This window comes from Biomphalaria glabrata, chromosome 5, assembly GCF_947242115.1.
Source record: "Biomphalaria glabrata chromosome 5, xgBioGlab47.1, whole genome shotgun sequence".
Lineage (NCBI taxonomy): Eukaryota > Metazoa > Mollusca > Gastropoda > Planorbidae > Biomphalaria > Biomphalaria glabrata.
In genome coordinates, this window is record NC_074715.1 from 39,853,571 (window position 1) to 39,874,712 (window position 21,142).

Genomic DNA, 21,142 nt, shown 5'->3' on the forward strand with positions numbered 1-21,142 from the left:
TAAACTTCCAGAACCATTCGTTCTATGCATTGGCGCTATCATTGTACAATCTGTTTGACGGGCGTGTTCACTTGGACTTAAACAAATAATGCTTCACAGAAATAAAGATCTCGTTAGATAAACGTAGCATAAAGCAAGAAGTTGCTTGTCCCTGTTGTAGTCTGGCTGCATGGTTGCTAGCCCATTGGTTAAGGCAATCACGCGAGCATATGAATGTATATTGAACGTAAGCTTGTAAAGTACAAACCTTTATCGAATTCTAAGTTATGTAGAGGCCATTGCATTCAATATGGGAGAATATTTAAACTATGTAGATCTACATCATGTACATGTCTTATTTCGGTTCGAGGCGCAGTGGCTGAACGGTAGAGCGCTTGGCTTCCGAACCGGGAGTCCCGGGTTCAAATCCTGGTGAAGACTGGGATTTTTAATTTCGGGATTTTTTGCGCCTCTGAGTGCTCCCAGCTCTAATGTTATAGTAGACCTGAACCCAGACCTGTGACCAATAGCCCGTTGTCACCCAGGTCTGTGACCAATAGCCCGTTGTCACCCAGGTCTGTGACCAATAGCCCGTTGTCACCCAGGTCTGTGACCAATAGCCCGTTGTCACCCAGGTCTGTGACCAATAGCCCGTTGTCACCCAGGTCTGTGACCAATAGCCCGTTGTCACCCAGGTCTGTGACCAATAGCCCGTTGTCACCCAGACCTGTGACCAAATAGCCCGTTGTCACCCAGGTCTGTGACCAATAGCCCGTTGCCACCCAGGACTGTGACCAATAGCCCGTTGTCACCCAGGTCTGTGACCAATAGCCCGTTGTCACCCAGGTCTGTGACCAATAGCCCGTTGTCACCCAGGTCTGTGACCAATAGCCCGTTGTCACCCAGGTCTGTGACCAATAGCCCGTTGCCACCCAGGTCTGTGACCAATAGCCCGTTGTCACCCAGGTCTGTGACCAATAGCCCGTTGTCACCCAGGTCTGTGACCAATAGCCCGTTGCCACCCAGGTCTGTGACCAATAGCCCGTTGTCACCCAGGTCTGTGACCAATAGCCCGTTGTCACCCAGGTCTGTGACCAATAGCCCGTTGTCACCCAGGTCTGTGACCAATAGCCCGTTGTCACCCAGGTCTGTGACCAATAGCCCGTTGTCACCCAGGTCTGTGACCAATAGCCCGTTGTCACCCAGGTCTGTGACCAATAGCCCGTTGTCACCCAGGTCTGTGACCAATAGCCCGTTGCCACCCAGGTCTGTGTTAATGCCAACTTTAACGATTGATGTCCCTCAAAGTCCTAATGTCAACTGAGTATTGTTTTACTGACTAAACTAATACATAAACAAACTAAACCCCACTATCAATGACGTCACTAAACGTTCAAAGTCAATCAACTGTATTACGTCTGCTAAACTAAATACGTATATTACAGCCTGTTTGATCTACAAATCAAGTTTATATAATTTTGCAATGAAATTTTTCAATATTCTGAAACCGTATTCTGTGAATCCTATTCAGACTCGCATTTTGCTAGAAAGTTTAGTGTCACTAGATCCAGATCTAGAATCACTACTACACAGTGTAATCCACACAAGCATCAGCGTAATATGTCTAAACAGTTATTAACTTAACACAAGCCTGGACAACAAAGGTTGTACATATTAATAAAACCATCATCTCTGTTAGCCGAGACACCTATGATTCTACCGGAGACAGCCCTGGGGTGTGCTGTGTCCCGAAGGTGAAAACATTGTGCTTTGTTATAATTGCTGAGCTCTGGAGACGTCGCGATATGATCCTCACCCATATGCCAAAACCTGGCTATCCAATCCGTCACCAATACAACGCTCCAAGTGTCTGAACACAATGCCTCGTCCAGCATGGGGTCAGTGTAATGGCATCCCACGCACAAGTTGTTTCGGGGATACGGGTCATTTATCTCCCTTACTATCAACCAGTTGATCTACGGCGATTTCAGCTAATTTATTCTGAGCGGATGAATTGTCGTGCAGCATAGAGGCGGCCAACACGTTTTCTTGAGACTTCCTCTCCTCCCTTCCCCCCCCCCCCCCTCACCGCAAGAAAAAAAGTTGCTAATGTTGGGATTGTGTTGTGTGTACAGGGAAGCTACTCTATAGTTCGTCAGTGCCGGGATGTAGGCGAAGACTTTCTGTCATGAAATAATTTAATAGCATCTTGTAAATTATATTATTTGAAATGTTAAAAAAAGGAAGAATTCCCCTTTACAGACCTATTGATCTATAGGGCAGATGATGTAAAAGGTCATCTGTTTCTGTAGCCCACGCTTAACGAGGGTGTCACAATGAGCAACCGCCTTTACTTTTCCCCAACTTATGTCAGGTACCCATTTGCGTTAGGTGGACTCAGCGGCGCCTTAAAAACCCGCCCTAAAAATCTATCTATAACCCTAAACCTAATGGTTGTGAAACTGCAGCAAGAAATGTGAGTTAAGTAAAGTAACCCTTTCAAATCTTGCGATCGATAGCGCAGACAATGTTAAGGTCTTCTATTTTTATAGTAACAAAGGTATCATGAGGCCATCAAAATGACCAACCGCCTTTACTATCCCCAACTAATGTCAGGTACCCATAGAATGGGGTAGATTAAGTGGCGTCCTAATAAACTTCCCCGAGATTTGAACCCCAGAATTCTCAGTTGGAAAGCCAAACGCTTTACCATCTGACCCCCTCGGCCAAAAAAAAATGTATAGAACCCGAGAGATTCAAATTTTAAAAAATCTTTTTTCACGCTATTTCTCAAACCTTCATTTCAATCTTCTCCTACTCAATTCAATTGTCTACCTAGCTGCTACATCAGCATATTTGTTTTTCAAGATCCAGATGTTATGTATAACTACATTGGTGGTCATTTGAAGTTATATGTTTCACATTTCCTTTGCAGAATTATATTTAAGAAAATAATAGAGTCTAGATTATATTGCTTGGAATAATCGAACAGAAACATGTGAGCTTAAAATATGTGTTGAAAAGCTTGACCTGAGGCTTGGGACTTGACCTGAGGCCTGGGTCTTGACCTGAGAAGAATGCTTAAGTTAGCCATTTCCTCCTGGCATCGCCTTTTGTAGACATTGTTCCTCACCCTAAAGGTTTCCTCAGGTCTGAAACAGGTTTACTTATAATGGTCTGAACAAAACGGGGCACTGTTGGGGATTCTCAACTTTACAATGTCAACAGAAGCCAAATCACTTGAAAGGTTTCAGAAACGTTCGAGCCCCAAGAGTGACGTTGACGCTGTACGTACGAACGATCATTACTGAGACTTAGCTTCCCAGTTGTCACTAAGATAGGTCTAGATCTAACCCCTTTTTGAATACGTAAGCGAATCAACATTTAATGGCCTTAAAATTATGTTCCAACATTTTATAGAATAAATTTGTATTTTATTCTTCAAACAACAAAAAGAATGAACTTAATAACATACATGTTCAATGATCTGTCGGAATGTTAAGAGGCAGTTGAAAGTAACTCTGATCGCTAAGTATTGTTTATGTTTCGCATCTCTTTGTACTTTAATCAACCTTTCTTTTCATCTCTCATGTGTGACTTTTATGTTTTGTTTCACTCAAAGCTGAATTGTGACACGTCCATGACCTCGTTCTGTTTCAGTTCAAGGTCACAGAAACAGGTACGTACTCTGCTTGTACTTCTCAATAACTTGGACTTTTATTTCCACCTAAACATTTTTTAATCCCTGGATTAATTGTGCACGGTTCAAGGCCAACAAGCACAACACTTCTGACCTTCATCAATGGAAGCACTTTCAATGTTCACTTTCTGCAAGGAAAACACAAACATCCATCGTGAACATTGACTTTTTCTTTTCAGACGCTTCACAGTTCAGCATCTTGGTTATAGGTGTGTAAGTTCTGTTTTTATTAATCTATTTATGTTGTAAGTCTTGTAACTTTCACATATTGATTCTTTTTTAAGTCTCGCTATTCACTTCTGGCTGTGAACGGGTCACTGGATTATTTGTGAACATTTTTCTGTTGTCTTGATCAGATTGAGGAGATTGTTGCGTGTTGATCAGATTGAGGAGATTGTTGCGTGTTGATCAGATTGAGGAGATTGTTGCGTGTTGATCAGATTGAGGAGATTGTTGCGTGTTGATCAGATTGAGGAGATTGTTGCGTGTTGATCAGATTGAGGAGATTGTTGCGTGTTGATCAGATTGAGGAGATTGTTGCGTGTTGATCAGATTGAGGAGATTGTTGCGTGTTGATCAGATTGAGGAGATTGTTGCGTGTTGATCAGATTGAGGAGATTGTTGCGTGTTGATCAGATTGAGGAGATTGTTGCGTGTTGATCAGATTGAGGAGATTGTTGCGATGTGCTCTGTGGTATGTAGTATGGAGATTGGGGGGGGGGGGTTCAGGATGCAAGTGAACAATGACAGACCGACAATCAAACAATGACAGACCGACAATCAAACAATGACAGACCGACAATCAAACAATGACAGACCGACAATCAAACAATGACAGACCGACAATCAAACAATGACAGACCGACAATCAAACAATGACAGACCGACAATCAAACAATAACAGACCGACAATCAAACAATGACAGACCGACAATCAAACAATGACAGACCGACAATCAAACAATGATACATCCTTGCACTTTGTAGACCCAACACCGAGGTACAGTTTGGGAAACGTCGGTACGACGGGGAGGTCTTAATGGATGATAATAGCAGAGCCAGTGGTAAAGAGAAGGACTCAGTCGGGCGGGCGGCATCAAGAGTCCTGGCGCCCTAATTTAAAAGCCTCCGTGGGACCTGATGGCCTCAAGTGTAGAGAGAGAAAACACAATGACCTTTGACAATAACGTGTGAGAGAAGTGGGGGTGAGATGTGTGGGCACGCATTTAATTGAAATTGTCAGTTCAAAAAGATTCCACTTTATGTGTCAATGAAATATAGTTAAGTGAGAGGTATTAAGTTCACACGCGACTTCTAGATATAATACTTAGAACTAGACACTTTAGTTCACTCACGACTTCTAGATATAATATTTAGAACTAGACACTTTAGTTCACATACGACTTCTAGATTCTAGGTCTAGGCTAATTGTTAGAACTAGCAAAAAAATCAAATTTTAAGCAAGCCACCATTAAGATCTGAAGACTTCTACAATGTGTCACTATATTTAGTATTAAATAAAATAAGGGCATGGTGTATAGTTTCGAGGAGAAGAAAAAGGATAGTAGATAGATGCAGTAGATAGATACAGTAGATAGATCCAGTAGATACAGTAGATAGATCCAGTAGATACAGTAGATAGATCCAGTAGATAGACATAGTAGATAGATCCAGTAGATACAGTAGATAGATCCAGTAGATGTAACGCACAGTTCTGTTTTTCCTTCAGAAATCAAAATTATTGAGTCATGACTTTATGTACGAGGGCAGAGAATTAAACTGACCATCGTTACGACAGTCCGAAGTGTATTATACAAGACCACTGTCCACACATCGTTCCTCAAAAGGGGGGGGGGGCTTTTACACCAGCTGATGAGGTAAAGAAAAGGAATATGGGAAAGTTTCCCCTGTGTGCTCGGCCTTTGGTTTCGCTTCTAACGCGAAAGTCTTGCAATACGAGCTTTCAGTAAGTGGAATGGAAAAATGTACATCTGCGTGGATCTTTCCCAGTCAGCAGAGTTCACACAGGCAAATGGAGGAAAGCTTTCATGAGCCTAGACTTCTAAGTGTCTTAGACTCAACACTAAAGAAAATTACGAAGAACAAATTTATATTCGTATTTCTAGAGTACTCTTTGAACAAGAATAAAACTGAAAAACCAACATCCTGTACGACAGAGCTGAACAACTGAAGAGAACATCACACTATTTTTCTTTGGCACAGTCTGCTAAAGAGCTGACAGCTCAGCAGCAAAAATCTAGCTAGAAGAAAAAGATTATCCGTATCCCTAGAAAACTCTTTGAACAAAACTAAAACAGAACAACAACGCGCTAAATGCAAGACCCAATGACAAATGTGTACTGTCGTGGAGGGCTTGAGGATCCCTGCAATAGAATCCTAAGCTCAAGTGATCAAGTCGATACTTAGCCCTGCAGCGAATGAGGTATCTAATTGAAGTCAAGAATAGCCCAATAACCTTTTCTTTTTAGCCGGCTTAGATTACAGACTTTCACGCTGACGTAGCGAATAGAAGGAGAAGCGAATAACTTGCAGCTACATGTTTATACAAACAAAATGAGTTCGTAGATTTAAAAAAAAATATATCTATATATTATATAAGAAAATAACTAGGCGTAAATTACAAATGCTATTTTTCTACTTAACTGCTTAATTAATAGACTTCATTTTATTTTAAAGTCAATGTTAGCCCCCAAACGTTGAATAGTTTTGTTATATATTTGATAGAACGCTAACACATACACAAATAAGTGAATAACGAATTGGTCTCTTTGATAGCGTGACTAAGCCTTAAAACTGTTTTACACTGTTTCGTTGGGCAATACATATTGACTTGTTGCTCCTGTACTCTTCAGACTGCTCTGTTTCGTTGGGCAATACATATTGACTTGTTGCTCCTGTACTCTTCAGACTGCTCTGTTTCGTTGGGCAATACATATTAACTTGTTGCTCCTGTACTCTTCAGACTGCTCTGTTTCGTTGGGCAATACATATTGACTTGTTGCTCCTGTACTCTTCAGACTGCTCTGTTTCGTTGGGCAATACATATTAACTTGTTGCTCCTGTACTCTTCAGACTGCTCTGTTTCGTTGGGCAATACATATTAACTTGTTGCTCCTGTACTCTCCAGACTTCTCTGTTTCGTTGGGCAATACATATTAACTTGTTGCTCCTGTACTCTTCAGACTTCTCTGTTTCGTTGGGCAATACATATTAACTTGTTGCTCCTGTACTCTCCAGATTTCCTCAAACTCCCGACGTATGTTTCGTCACACATTTCTAGCTCCCTCATCCCTCCCCTCAGCGCCCTATATTCAAAGCCTGCCCCCGCCCCACTTCACCAGCAGGTTTTTAATTTCTTTAACTCAAGACCTGGTGAATGTCGGGTGGATTGTCGACAGTTCATCAGGTGACTGTTGCGAGCCCTCTGGGCCCCAGTCATGCAACTGAAATCTTCGACATTCTTGCCTCTGAGAACTTCTTTCTTCATGACGATAGTCCCTTGAATCTATTTTCTTCCTTTTGTACACTTGATGACAGTAGCCAGGATCGTTAACTGTCAATCTCACGCGATTTATTTAATATCCTTCACCAAAGCATCACAATAGATATTGCCTTTATGTTCAAACAAACTTAGAATGTTGGTCTTTTCATGAAACCAAAGCTTAATCACTTGATGGCACAGCGAAAGGGTAATGTTCAAATCCTCGCTAACTATTAACTTACAAAAACAAAAAAAAACGTGACCTTTCACTGCTGTGACCTCGACAAGTCCACGGCACTTTTAAATCCCACAGCACTTTAAACACCAGTTGTTTACTCAAACTCAAGATTTCGAACTAAAACCCACCCACAAGTACCGACTATGAAGTCCCCCCCCCACACACACACACATACACATGCTAGAAAGAAAAATGTTCCAACAGAAGGAAGGTGAAAAAAAAGGGGGGGGGGCAATTTATTGACTGCTGACCAAGAAGCAGATATTCTCAATAGAGCTCGTGTAAGGCAGGGATTCTCAATAACTGGACTACGTGTAAATCAGGGATTCTCAATAATTGGACTACATGGAAGGCTTCCCAGTGACATGGAGAGGCTCAGAGCAAAAAAAAAATGGCGGTCCTCCTGATGGGACAAATGGTGCGTTTGAAAGTCAGATCTGATGACTGTTTTCATGCCAGGAGATGGGCCAATGAAGATCCCATCAAGACTTTACAATATTCAACATTGTTTGAAACCATGACATAAAAACGTTGTTTCATAATGAAAAAGCATTTCACATTTCTCTGTTGGTTCTCTAGACACTGTCAACGGTTGTCGGGTATTTCCAAGAATACTTTCCTTCTGACTACTTAGACTCACGTCCTTTAAAAAACTGGATCACGCTTCATCATTTCTTCTGGTCTCAACAAAACCGGATCTATAGTTAATACTGAATATTTAAAACAAAAACCGAAAGCGTCAGAATGACCCAAAACAAATGATCGCGTGAAACCACGATTTAAATGTGAATAATAATAGTGACATGTCTATAGAGCCCCTATATCATTTTTTAAACTGTTAGATTGTAGGCGTTTTGTGACTTAAAAAGTCATAGGTCATAGGCCAAAACAAATAGACAGCAAGAAAACAGAGAAATGTTGGAACTAAAAACTTTAAACCCAATATAAAGTACAGTGGTTAGAATAAAAAGAGAGAAAGCTGATACAAAATAATTTAGTGTCACATTTGGTGAATCGGTAAGCCCTGTAAGTTATTTTGTATTGTTTACTCAATGTCTGTAGTATTGGGCTCTAATAGTCCACGCTAATGCCTCACCCACGATTAATGCCCCGTAGGAATGTGATAAATTAAAGAAGTTAAACAATCGTATAATGTTAAATAGAAAAGTTTGAGCAAGTCAATGTAACTAGTTGCTCTGATAATACTTAGACAATATCACAGACTGGTGTTGATAAAGTTAACCATTCTAACTGTAGACTTAATATCACAGAATGTTGATGACAGAATAAGCAATTCTTACTGTAGACTTAGATAGTATCAAAGAACTAATTGCAGTGATTAAAAGAACACATCACACTAAGGTCACAAGATAATGCAAACATTGCGCCACGAATGTCAGTCCTGACATTGCAGTATTTCACGGACAACACAGCGACTTCAGCGACATCCGTGGTGCGTGGACGTCCGCCACGAGGATTTCCCGTTTACCGGGACGGCAGCAATTATCATAATTACCTGTCTCCTACAATTTATTATCTTAGAGCCGCTACGCGAACTTGAGAGTTGTAGAGAGAAAGCAAAAGAAAAAAAACTGACTGGAGAGAGAGAGAGAGAGAATAATGAGAGAAACGAGAAAGGATACAAAAGTGAGAGGTTAGAGGATAGAGAAGAAATAGTAAAGATGAGAAGGGAGAAAAAATAGAGGAAAGAATAGGAAGAAAGAGAAGATAGAAGAAGAGAGATCTTTGAGAGAGGAGAGAAAAGAAAGAAGGGAGGGGAAAAAAAGGAAAAAAAAAGAAAAAAAAAAGAGTGGGAGTTTAGAGATTGTTAAACATAAATTTTAAATAAATAAATTTTAAATAAATAAATTTTAACACAGATTCATTTCATTCACAGCAAGCTATATACATAGGCCTGAACACAGACACGCTAGATATGCCATATTTTTGGTAGCCTTAGTAATTGGCTACAACGAAGAGAATCCAAGGGGCTGCGGTCGAGGTTAAGTTTGACGCAGATAACGGGTTGGCACCAGCCATGACATGCTACACAACACAGAGAGCTAGAAGTGTGCGAAAATCAAGCGTCACAGAGTGGCCAAATAAAATTGTTGAATCCCGAAGTGACCAAACATCTTGTGAAATGGAAAACCTAAAACTCATTTCTTCCACTTTTACTCAGATGTGCTCATTACTCCTTTATACTATCTATTCGGCTACTCCTACTAACCCACTATTCAAACAAATGGGATGATAAAGGCACATTTCTTATTTCTTATACTCGGACAAATTCCTACACATGCTCTTTCTTCCCTAATGCCTTTCGAGCACGGGTTGCTTGAATCAGCCATGAAGACAAATAACTATCCAGAGTTTATGTATCTAATTAACATACACGACTAACATATGGATACGCGTAGGACGTTATTATCTTATCTTTTGAACGAACGTCTGTTAATTTATAAGATAAGTTAAACATTATTCATGTGTATGTAGGTACACTGTGCCAAACATTTTTTTCCAGAAATGTCGGCCAAGTGAGGTAGAATGCAAAAGAATACAAAAGGACAGTAGAAGCTGTTGTGTTATTTCAACAGCAACATATTTACAACTGCACTGTAATCTTAGTTTCGAAAAACACATTTCTAATAAGAGAACATCCCAGGTTAGAGAGCGTGGGCCGTTTTAAGTGTTGTACAATGCAATTGTTTTTGGCTTCTGTCTGATTAAAAAAAGTCTCCTCTGAGGACTATGACCTTCACATTATCACTAAGCAGCTCTCTATACTAGCAGTTAAGACCTGCCGCCTGCTACACTGGAAATAAAGGGGGCAGCATCATTCTTTGTTAATCACTAGGCAATATTTATAGAGTTTGTTATTCAACGTGAATGGAGAGCATCTTACAGAATCAAGCCTCTACTAAGAACGGTTACTCGATGGGAACAACAACTCTTTGGCAAAGTTTTGATTGTCGTCCCTGAAGCTCTGTTGCTAAGGAAATTTCTTATGTACACATGATAATGATAGGATAACACCGGGTATCGAAAGAGAGTCGGGGATTTCTAGCACATTCCGTGAAGATAAAAGAGTGGCTCGCCAATTGTTTACTTGATAATTACATGCTTAAAAGATATGAAATGAAAGAGACAGGAAGGACCATTGTTAATTCAAAGTGCTGGGAAAGATATCTTCTAACATCGGCAAGCACAAGTTGAAACACACACACACTTTCACCAGCGTCACATTGATAACAAAAATAAAACTATCCTTTTTTCGAGTTAGAATCCATTCCGACTCCAGGCCGTCACGTCTTGCTTAGATATTGGGTCCGGCGGAACTAACAGAAGAAAAGGCAAAGGCGAGCAACTGGCGCCTAAACCAGTAAGCTTCAGGCATAAGGGGCTCTTTAGCTTTGGTTGGCTCCACACATAGGGGGAAGAAAAACTCAGAAATCAAACATGTGCCGCCTTGAGGCTTTACTCAAACATGGGAAAGGACTCGAGAGTCGACCCTGGGGAAAAGTCAGTAGTCGATGATTGCAGCACTGATCCAAAAATGTTTAGGCACCTGCCGTTTCTTTTCATCATCTGAATGGAGAGGGGTGGGTAACTGCGGTGTTGGCGACATTGACCCGACCATAGAGAACGCCCAGACTTTCATTTTATTTCTGAAATTATCGCTACTCAATGGTAGCTCATAACAATCCACGAAATGTAACGTTACAAGGCGGCGCTCAAGGAAGAACAGTAACTGAGTAACTTAGAGAAACTATATACACAAGCTAGAATAATATCCAAAACACACACACACTGTATCATCCACTGTAAGTTTCAGCTCTATGTGGTGGCTTGGCACAGAAAGGAATGACTTTTATTCGGTGAATATGAACCAAGCAATAGAAGAAAAAAAAAGAATACTTTGTAAAAACAAAGCTTACCAAGGGAAAGAACCCTCTAATTACTGCGTTTTATCGGAACATTAAAGGGTTTAGCTCTCTTTCTTCTATATAGAATAAAAATAATTAATTAGATTAACTAATTGGTTAATTTTTGGATTGATTCGTGTATTTCATCGGCTATGAATAATTATGCAAAATTTCAACTCGATCCGACATAGGGAAGTGGAATTAAAAACCGTCAAAATGTAATAGAGGATTAAATCCATATATACATCCACATCTCACATTAAGTAGCATTTATTACCCTTGGTTAATTTTTGGATTGATTCGTGTATTTCATCGGCTATGAATAATTATGCAAAATTTCAACTCGATCCGACATAGGGAAGTGGAATTAAAAACCGTCAAAATGTAATAGAGGATTAAATCCATATATACATCCACATCTCACATTAAGTAGCATTTATTACCCTTATTTAGATATCAAACAAATAATTAATCACCAGTAATTAATTAAATAATGGGTTATTTTTTTTTATTGCCTCATGTCTTGTCAAGTTCAACGAATAATTGTGCAAAGTTTTAACTTGATCCGAGAATGGGAAATAGGAAAAAAAAAATCTAACTTTTTACCAGACTGACAGATAGACAGACAAAGTGAGTGGATATATGCTTTGTGATAAAGACCTGTAGCTCTAAATCAACAGACTGACTGAAGGCGCAAGGGAATCAATTCAGTGTGCAGTGGCGAGGAGTGACTGTCGATCTAGATTCTAGATGTATATGCTGCGAAGGATGGCAGAGAAAAGGAACCATGTCCAGGCTTTGTCCCTTGTTTTATTAGCGGAACCTTGCAGCCTCTTCGGGGCAAAGGTCAAAAGGCGATCTGTTGGCCAGGAGCGCCCTAAATATTGAAGGCTCCTTACTACACATAACCTAAATAAGGAACTAAAGATCTTTTGCGCTTCCGGTAATCACTGAAAGACACATGACGGGAAATGGACGAATTTCAAATCAACATTTTTTAAGGGAAAAAATTACGAATAAAATTTATAAAAGGGGGTCAACAAATGTAAAATGTAAATTCTGCGCAATATGAGCCTTTTTTGGGGAATAGTGCAGCATTCTTGTCGAGGCGTTGTAAACCATTGAACAAAGAGTCTCCGCACCAAACACCTTCTCACAGGCAGTCAGACTTATCAAGATGTCCCCCCCCCCAAACACCTTCTCACAGGCAGTCAGACTTATCAAGATGTCCCCCCCCCCAAACACCTTCTCACAGGCAGTCAGACTTATCAAGATGTCCCCCTACCAAACACCTTCTCACAGGCAGTCAGACTTATCAAGATGTCCCCCCCCCCAAACACCTTCTCACAGGCAGTCAGACTTATCAAGATGTCCCCCCCCCCAAACACCTTCTCACAGGCAGTCAGACTTATCAAGATGTCCCCCTACCAAACACCTTCTCACAGGCAGTCAGACTTATCAAGATGTCCCCCTACAAAACACCTTCTCACAGGCAGTCAGACTTATCAAGATGTCCCCCTACCAAACACCTTCTCACAGGCAGTCAGACTTATCAAGATGTCCCCCTACCAAACACCTTCTCACAGGCAGTCAGACTTATCAAGATGCCCCCCCCCCCACCAAACACCTTCTCACAGGCAGTCAGACTTATCAAGATGTACCTCCAAATGACGACATATTTGCTTTTCTTGTTCAGCTCTGAGGGGAAGATGTTATCGGGTCGGGTCGAGGTGTGAAACGGTTATTATGTCGGTTAATGTCGTGATTTATAGAAGGTCAGGTGACGTCACATGCTTTCCAGTGCGTAAAGGTTAGAATGGATCCTTGTAGCAGGGGCCCTCGCCGATCTTCATTAGGTTAATGTCCCGTAGGAATATGATAACAAATTAAAGAATTTAACTCTTTCTCTCCGTAATTATTTTCCTCGTTTCGATAGTATTATTCATTTTGCTCATTTCTAGGTCACTATCCTGTTATGATTAAACTTCAATAACTTTTTTGTTTGTTATTAGAAAATGTGATATTTGGTATTGAATTGTAGGAGAAAGCATGCTCTTTTTACGCAGCACAAATTAAAAGTTGATAAATCCAAAAATCAATTTAGTTTAATGGGGGTCCAATCAGCGTTGGCATCGTAAAATTAGCAGAGAAAGAGTTCAACAATTGTATAATGTTAAAATAGAAAAGATTTAGCAAGTCAATGTAACTTGTTGCTCTGATAAGTATCTAAATTTTCTGTAAAGATCAATTGCACTATGTTTCTTTTATAATTGTATACAAACATTCAAGGCAAAAAAAAAAAATCCATGACTTTATATGTTTCTATGTGTCCATTATTGCTACATTCTAAAATGCAAATCATACATTTAATATCATCTTATGAATACTAGGCTATGCTTTTATCTTAATTTTATTTACTAGACGCTCTCTAGACGCTTAACCATTATTATAGTTCCATGGTTTAATTATCCTTGAAAAACAATGCACATGAAATGCGTGCAGTGACTGTAAACTAAAAAAATGTGTGTATTAATTCCTCTTAAAACAATATATCGAGAAATAATTTATAGCAAGAAAATGAAAAGACTTACTTTGGTCCAAAAGTGATAGATGGAACATTTCTAATATGTGGACTGTTATTGAGAGGTAGATCTAGTTGTTATTGACCGCTCAATAGATGTACAGTAATCCAGACAGAACAATATATAAATATATATATAATATAGAAATATGATATCTCTGGGTCCGTCGATCAATGAATATTCACGACCACCCTGTTGTAACGCTCGGCGATGTTCCGGCTTTAAGAGTACTTGTTCCAGGTTATAGATGAGTCCGACTCTAAGAGATGACACCAAAACAAATGTGCCTGTCCAACTGGTGAAATGGCAACAATTCTGTGGAATATCGCAATTTTGGTTGGTTAGATCTGTCATTTATGTCATCCTAAAAGTCTCTTTCTTTCACTCTTTCTCTCTCTGTTTACTTCTCTTTCTCATTCAACTCTTTTCTCTCTCCACTTCTCTTTCTCTCTCCACTTCTCTTTCTCTCTCCACTTCTCTTTCTCTCTCCACTTCTTTTTCTTTCTCTCTTTCCCTCTCTTTTTCCACTTCTCTTTTTCTCTTTTCCTTTCTTTCCCCTCTTATTCTCTTTTCTCACTTTTTTCTCTTCTTTCTCCATCTCCAATTCACCCAGTTATCTATCACTCCCCCTTTAGCTCTATTTTTAGTTCTCTACACCCTCCTCTCTCTCTCCTCCCATTGTCCTTGTTCTATTTTTTTTTTGTTTCTTTCTTACCACATGGGCCTTTACTCCTGCACGAACAGGTTTATTTCATAAAACGTATGTAAATCACTTGAAGGATGATGGGTCGGTAAAGATGTGTTGGGTACGGGAGGCAGGAGACAAACTTATGTAAAACACAGAGGGCGCTGATCTAGTAGAAAAACAAACCTCTACAATTCTAAACGATATGATTGATCAGGCAAAGTGGGGAGTGGACACGACTCCCTCCCTACAATCCACTTCGGCTTGTGAATCTCTGTTCCTGATCAAGTGGTGTTCATCATCCCTTTAGCTTAATCTTTGTAAATACATGCATCTCTTTGTAAATACATGTATCTCTTTGTAAATACATGTATCTCTTTGTAAATACATGTATCTCTTTTAATTTCAACATAAAAATACAACTTCCGCTTGACATGTTACCCACGTTCCTTCAGATTTGAATTTGAGCACATTTTACCATAAACCTCCCGCAGGACGGCCCACAATGGTAGCAAGCTGGGTTTGAACTCAGGACTTTTATGACCACAGCTCAAAGGCACACTACCAGGCACACTAGCAGGCAGCCAGGGAGTAAGATATTTAATTGCCGATGATGCCAAATAATAGACAGTCTACCAAACGAGCACTCGAACATTTGTTTGGGTTTGAAGATGATGAAAAACTTTTTAAAAAAAATTCTCCCCATTTAGTTAGGACGGTTTGGTTGGCACACTCGTATGTCCAGATCTCTAGTGGTCAGCAGGTCAACTGTATTTAAATAGAGTCAACAGAACATTAGCATTCACCACAGTGTGGGTAAAGAAATGCTCGTGAAGGGGGAGGAGGTGTATAGAAAAGATCGCAAACACTATAAGAGGGTGACGCTTGGAGATAGAAATGACTTAGCACTCAAGTCCAAGGCGATAGAACACGCATTCATTGGGAGCTAATCACTGTGTGCTTATGAAGTGCGCAAGAGAAAAAAAGGAGAGATAAGAAAGAGAGAGAGAGAAAGAAAGAGAGAGAGAGAGAGAATAGAAAAAGATAATGGAGAAACAGACAAGGGACAAAGAGTTGGGAGAGAGAAAGAAAAAGTAAGTAAAGTTGTCCCCATTCAGACAATGCGATCTGTAGGGCAGATGATGTAAAGGTTATCTGTTTTTGTGGCCCACGGTTAACGAGGGCGTCATGTGGTCAGGACAACGACCGACCGCCTTTATTTTTCCCCAACTATTGTCAGGTACCCATTAGAACTTGGTGGACTCAGAGGCGCCCTAAAGATCCAGAAGGTTAAAAATCCCAGTCTTCACCAGGATTCGAACCCGGGACTCTCCAGTTCGCAAGCCAAGCACTTTACCGCTTAGCCCCCATGTCTCTTGGGAGAAAGGAAAGAACTATAAACGACAGAAGGAAGAAAGAGAAAGAAAGAGTAAACGGTGAGTAAGGAAAAGGAGAGAAAAGAAACAAAAAAGATGTATTCAGATAACATCGTGATGTCATTCAGCTGATACATCCATCAAACTCAATTATGAACACTGGAAAAATAATAACGCCGTGGCATTGCAATCGATTTAACAAATATTTCACAGAACTAAATGGGGGGAGGTACTCATACTCAGCACGAGATACAACTCTAAGGAGAGGACACAACACTAAGAAAGAGACACATCCACAAGAAGATGACACATCACGAGGAAAGAGACACATCCCCAAGAAGGTGACACATCCCGAAGAATGAGACACACCCCAAGAAGATGACACATCACGAGGAAAGAGACACATCCACAAGAAGATGACACTTCACGAGGAAAGAGACACATCCCCAAGAAGATGACACATCACGAGGAAAGAGACACATCCCCAAGAAGATGACACATCACGAGGAAAGAGACACATCCCCAAGAAGGTGACACATCCCGATGAAAGAGACACACCCCAAGAAGGTGACACATCACGAGGAAAGAGACACATCCCCAAGAAGGTGACACTTCACGAGAAAAGAGACACATCCTCAAGAAGGTGACACATCACGAGAAAAGAGACACATCCCCAAGAAGGTGACACTTCACGAGAAAAGAGACACATCCTCAAGAAGGTGACACATCACGAGAAAAGAGACACATCCCCAAGAAGGTGACACTTCACGAGAAAAGAGACACATCCTCAAGAAGGTGATACTTCACGAGGGAAAAGCCACTGAGAGATAACACCAACAGACCTGGGACCGGCACAAAAAAACACCAGACAATAGATTTACACATCTACTTATACGCCACTCGTCTGATGACTATGCTAACAGAACAAAGAACTGATCAGTGACCAGATCCCAGCCCGGGACGTCCAACATTAACAATTCCAGAAATACCCTCAGTCACATGAGCTCATCGTGCGTTAGGATTTCGTTCAAGGCCATGTGTGTGTGTGTGTGTGTGTGTGTGTGTGTGTGTGTCAGCTTCTATTTTTAGCTATCGACACGTAGATCTATGACGTAGGTAATTGTATGCATACAACAATACTGTCAGTGTTATGTAAACAAAATAATCGTTTTGTCATATTTGTAAGCGGAGCCGGTCCTGGGGTTCAGATTGTGTCTGTTAAGTACCTACGACGTAGGCTTCATTCCCTGTCCTAACTATATCTCTGCTTCTATCTCCAGATCTTATATTTTGAATGTTCCAACCTTGAAACTCCGTGATGGACGTCAATCGGCTAAATAACAATGATGCTCTGAGATTCATTTATTTTTTCTAGTGGATATCAAGCTTACATCAACCCAATGCACATGCCCACTTTAAATTAGAGCTCAAACAGTTTACTGATCGATTCTCGGACTATTGGATCCATTGACGGGGGCAGGAGGCTAGTACAATCCTATCCGCTGGGCGTTTGTGTTAAGAGGCAAGGGAGAGAAGCAGTGTTACAAAACGCAGAGAGTTAATGAACGTAACAAAGACAATTTGGGATCGATAAGTGAATGACTGGCCGAGGATCAGGATCGATTCCTTTTACAGTGAATGAAACTTAAGAAGTCCGATTATGGGCTCCGGAGGTGAAACTCTTAACTTCAGATGAGTATTGATTCCGCCCCATCGTCGTAGACAAGCAAGTATTGATACCGCAAAGGGTTAATAAGATGTTAACCCCTTCATTGGGATGAGATTACACTTAGAAACTCGGATTAGATTTGTTTCCACGGGAATTCCCACGCGTAGCGTACTTCAACGGGATTCTCCACACAGAGTACTTCAACAGGATTCTCCACACATAGCGTACTTCAACGGGATTCTCCACACATAGCGTACTTCAACGGGATTCTCCACACAGAGTACTTCAACAGGATTCTCCACACATAGCGTACTTCAACGGGATTCTCCACACAGAGTACTTCAACAGGATTCTCCACACATAGCGTACTTCAACGGGATTCTCCACACATAGCGTACTTCAACGGGATTCTCCACACAGAGTACTTCAACAGGATTCTCCACACATAGCGTACTTCAACGGGATTCTCCACACATAGCGTACTTCAACGGGATTCTCCACACAGAGTACTTCAACAGGATTCTCCACACAGAGTACTTCAACAGGATTCTCCACACAGAGTACTTCAACAGGATTCCCCACACATAGCGTACTTCAACGGGATTCTCCACACATAGCGTACTTCAACGGGATTCTCCACACAGAGTACTTCAACAGGATTCTCCACACAGAGTACTTCAACAGGATTCCCCACACATAGCGTACTTCAACGGGATTCTCCACAAATAGCGTACTTCAACGGGGTTCTCCACAAAAAGCGTACTTCAACAGGATTCTCCACACAGAGTGCTTCAACAGGATTCTCCACACAGAGTACTTCAACAGGATTCTCCACACAGAGTACTTCAACAGGATTCTCCACACAGAGTACTTCAACAGGATTCCCCACACATAGCGTACTTCAACGGGATTCTCCACACATAGCGTACTTCAACGGGATTCTCCACACAGAGTACTTCAACAGGATTCTCCACACAGAGTACTTCAACAGGATTCCCCACACATAGCGTACTTCAACAGGATTCTCCACAAATAGCGTACTTCAACGGGATTCTCCACAAAAAGCGTACTTCAACAGGATTCTCCACACAGAGTACTTCAACAGGATTCTCCACACATAGCGTACTTCAACAGGTTTCTCCACAAATAGCATACTTCAACGGGATTCTCCACACATAGCGTACTTCAACGGAATTTTCCACAAACGGGGTAGGCCTACGACATCTTTCTAAGTGCACTAAGCTTTTTGTTTTACCCTAAATACAGAAATCGTGGGACCTAAAAAAAAAGTAGATGAGTTTAGCGTATTGAGTGCTTCAGATGCTTTGAGAGTTTGGGGCTTTTCAAATTCCTCAGCGTTCTCTCTCACCTGTCACGCAATGTGTACACCTGGGATGTAGATTAGCAAACGCACGCCACCCCAGTGTCTTCTTAGCTTTACATATGTCATAAAAAAAAACTATTAAAATGCAGCAAAGAAAACTTCTTGAGACCCAAATTTAGTTCAGGACCGAACTATTTTTAGAATTATTCGATCCAAATAGAACATTCTATTCCCAGCGCTATTTCTACCTCTGTTTTCACAACAGGTAAAATGATTTTTTTTAACGATTTTTTCAAAGGGAGGTAAATTAAATGAAAACCTAATTAAAATGGAATGATTTTACATAATTCTCGCCCTTTTCTATTTGTGCAACACCAATCTAAACACAGTAATCCAGTATCGGCACTCCAGTGGTTCCAGGGGTGCTCAAAAAAAGAGAGAATAAAAAGCAGTAACCTTTATTTTGTTGTTGTCAATTCAACGCTTATCGCATCATCAATTAACACTTGCACAGGCTATATGCATCAACGATAAAGCACTCTTGATAAACAGATATTAAGGACATGAAGCCCCTCTCCCAAAAAATAAAGGTGTAAGCCCAAATAATATGCATAAGCCCCCCAAAAAAGTTTTTAACAAATTTAAAAAATAATAATTTGATCTGTACAGTTTATGATGCAGAGCCAGGGCTCCGGGATTTATTAAATGACAACAAAAGTAATTAAAGAAATATGTTAGATCCGTGAGTCGAGAGGCTAAGTACGCTTGGACTTGACTTGGCTTGGCTACCTATGAAGGGGGCTCGAGGTACAACACCCGACTCGAGCAGAGTTGTGTTTACTGAGTGCCTAAAGGCAGCACGGTAAAACCTGCTCCCAGATACCCCCTCCCCCCACTGGTCTACAACTGAGATTGGACCATCGCGATCTGAGCATGCTATAAGCATGAAAGTAACGCTAGATAAAATCTATAATTATTATTATTCGAAAGAAAGACACATATCCCAAAGAAGATGACACATCACGAAGACAGAGACACATCCCTCAGACCCAAATAGGCCGAGATGATAAAATGGTTTGTTTTTAGAAGGGCGTGCTCTCGAAATTTCTGACTGTTCCTTCAGTGACGCAGTTTCCTTCTATAAACGGAATGAAACTGGTCAGTTGATGTCCTCTGATAGTACTGATACCATCACATGTCAAGCAGGTTTAGAGACACTTACATGTAAAGGAAAATAAAGTCAACAATTCAATTTACAACTGTCACAATTTACAATATCAAATTTACAACTGTCACAATTTACGTCTATTAGTTTACAGGTGTTCCAAGTTACACCAGTCTATCCAATGTACTTAAAACTTCAATTCTTAAGGTAATTGAATGCTGGTCACTAAGTTTAAAGTTTAGTGGCCGGGTGCTAGTTAGTGCACAGAGTCATTCTACTGTTCAGAAACAACAAAATTAAATAAGCTTTGATTATGAAAAATATAGATCTAATAAATCGCAAAGGAAAAGTGCAACGCCGAGATAGGACAAGGTCACCAAAGAAAGCACACACACACACAGGATAGGAGAAGGTCACCAAAGAAAGCACACACACACAAGATAGGAGAAGGTCACCAAAGAAAGCACACACACACAAGATAGGAGAAGGTCGCCAAAGAAAGCACACACACACAAGATAGGAGAAGGTCACCAAAGAAAGCACACACACACAAGATAGGAGAAGGTCACCAAAGAAAGCACACACAAGATAGGAGAAGGTCGCCAAAGAAAGCACACACACACAAGATAGGAGAAGGTCACCAAAGAAAGCACACACACACAAGATAGGAGAAGGTCGCCAAAGAAAGCACACACAAGATAGGAGAAGGTCGCCAAAGAAAGCACACACAAGATAGGAGAAGGTCGCCAAAGAAAGCACACACACACAAGATAGGAGAAGGTCGTCTAAGAAAGCACACACAAGATAGGAGAAGGTCGCCAAAGAAAGCACACACACACAAGATAGGAGAAGGTCGCCAAAGAAAGCACACACAAGATAGGAGAAGGTCGCCAAAGAAAGCACACACACGATAGGAGAAGGTCGCCAAAGAAAGCACACACAAGATAGGAGAAGGTCGCCTGGAAAGCACACACACACAAGATAGGAGAAGGTCGC

General features: G+C 40.8%; 1 protein-coding gene across 4 annotated transcripts in view; it reads right to left on the minus strand.

Annotated features, from left to right (window-relative positions):
• LOC106065002 (uncharacterized) overlaps nucleotides 1-21,142 on the minus strand; it is a 93,129-nt gene that overhangs the window by 38,084 nt on the left and 33,903 nt on the right. For 2 of the 4 annotated variants that reach the window (XM_013223714.2, XM_013223715.2), the window contains exon 2: nucleotides 13,937-14,242. The exons of the other annotated variants lie outside the window; for them this stretch is intronic. The gene's annotated coding sequence lies outside the window, so the exon portion shown is untranslated. The remainder of the gene's footprint in view (nucleotides 1-13,936; nucleotides 14,243-21,142) is intronic. 4 annotated transcript variants of the gene reach the window in all.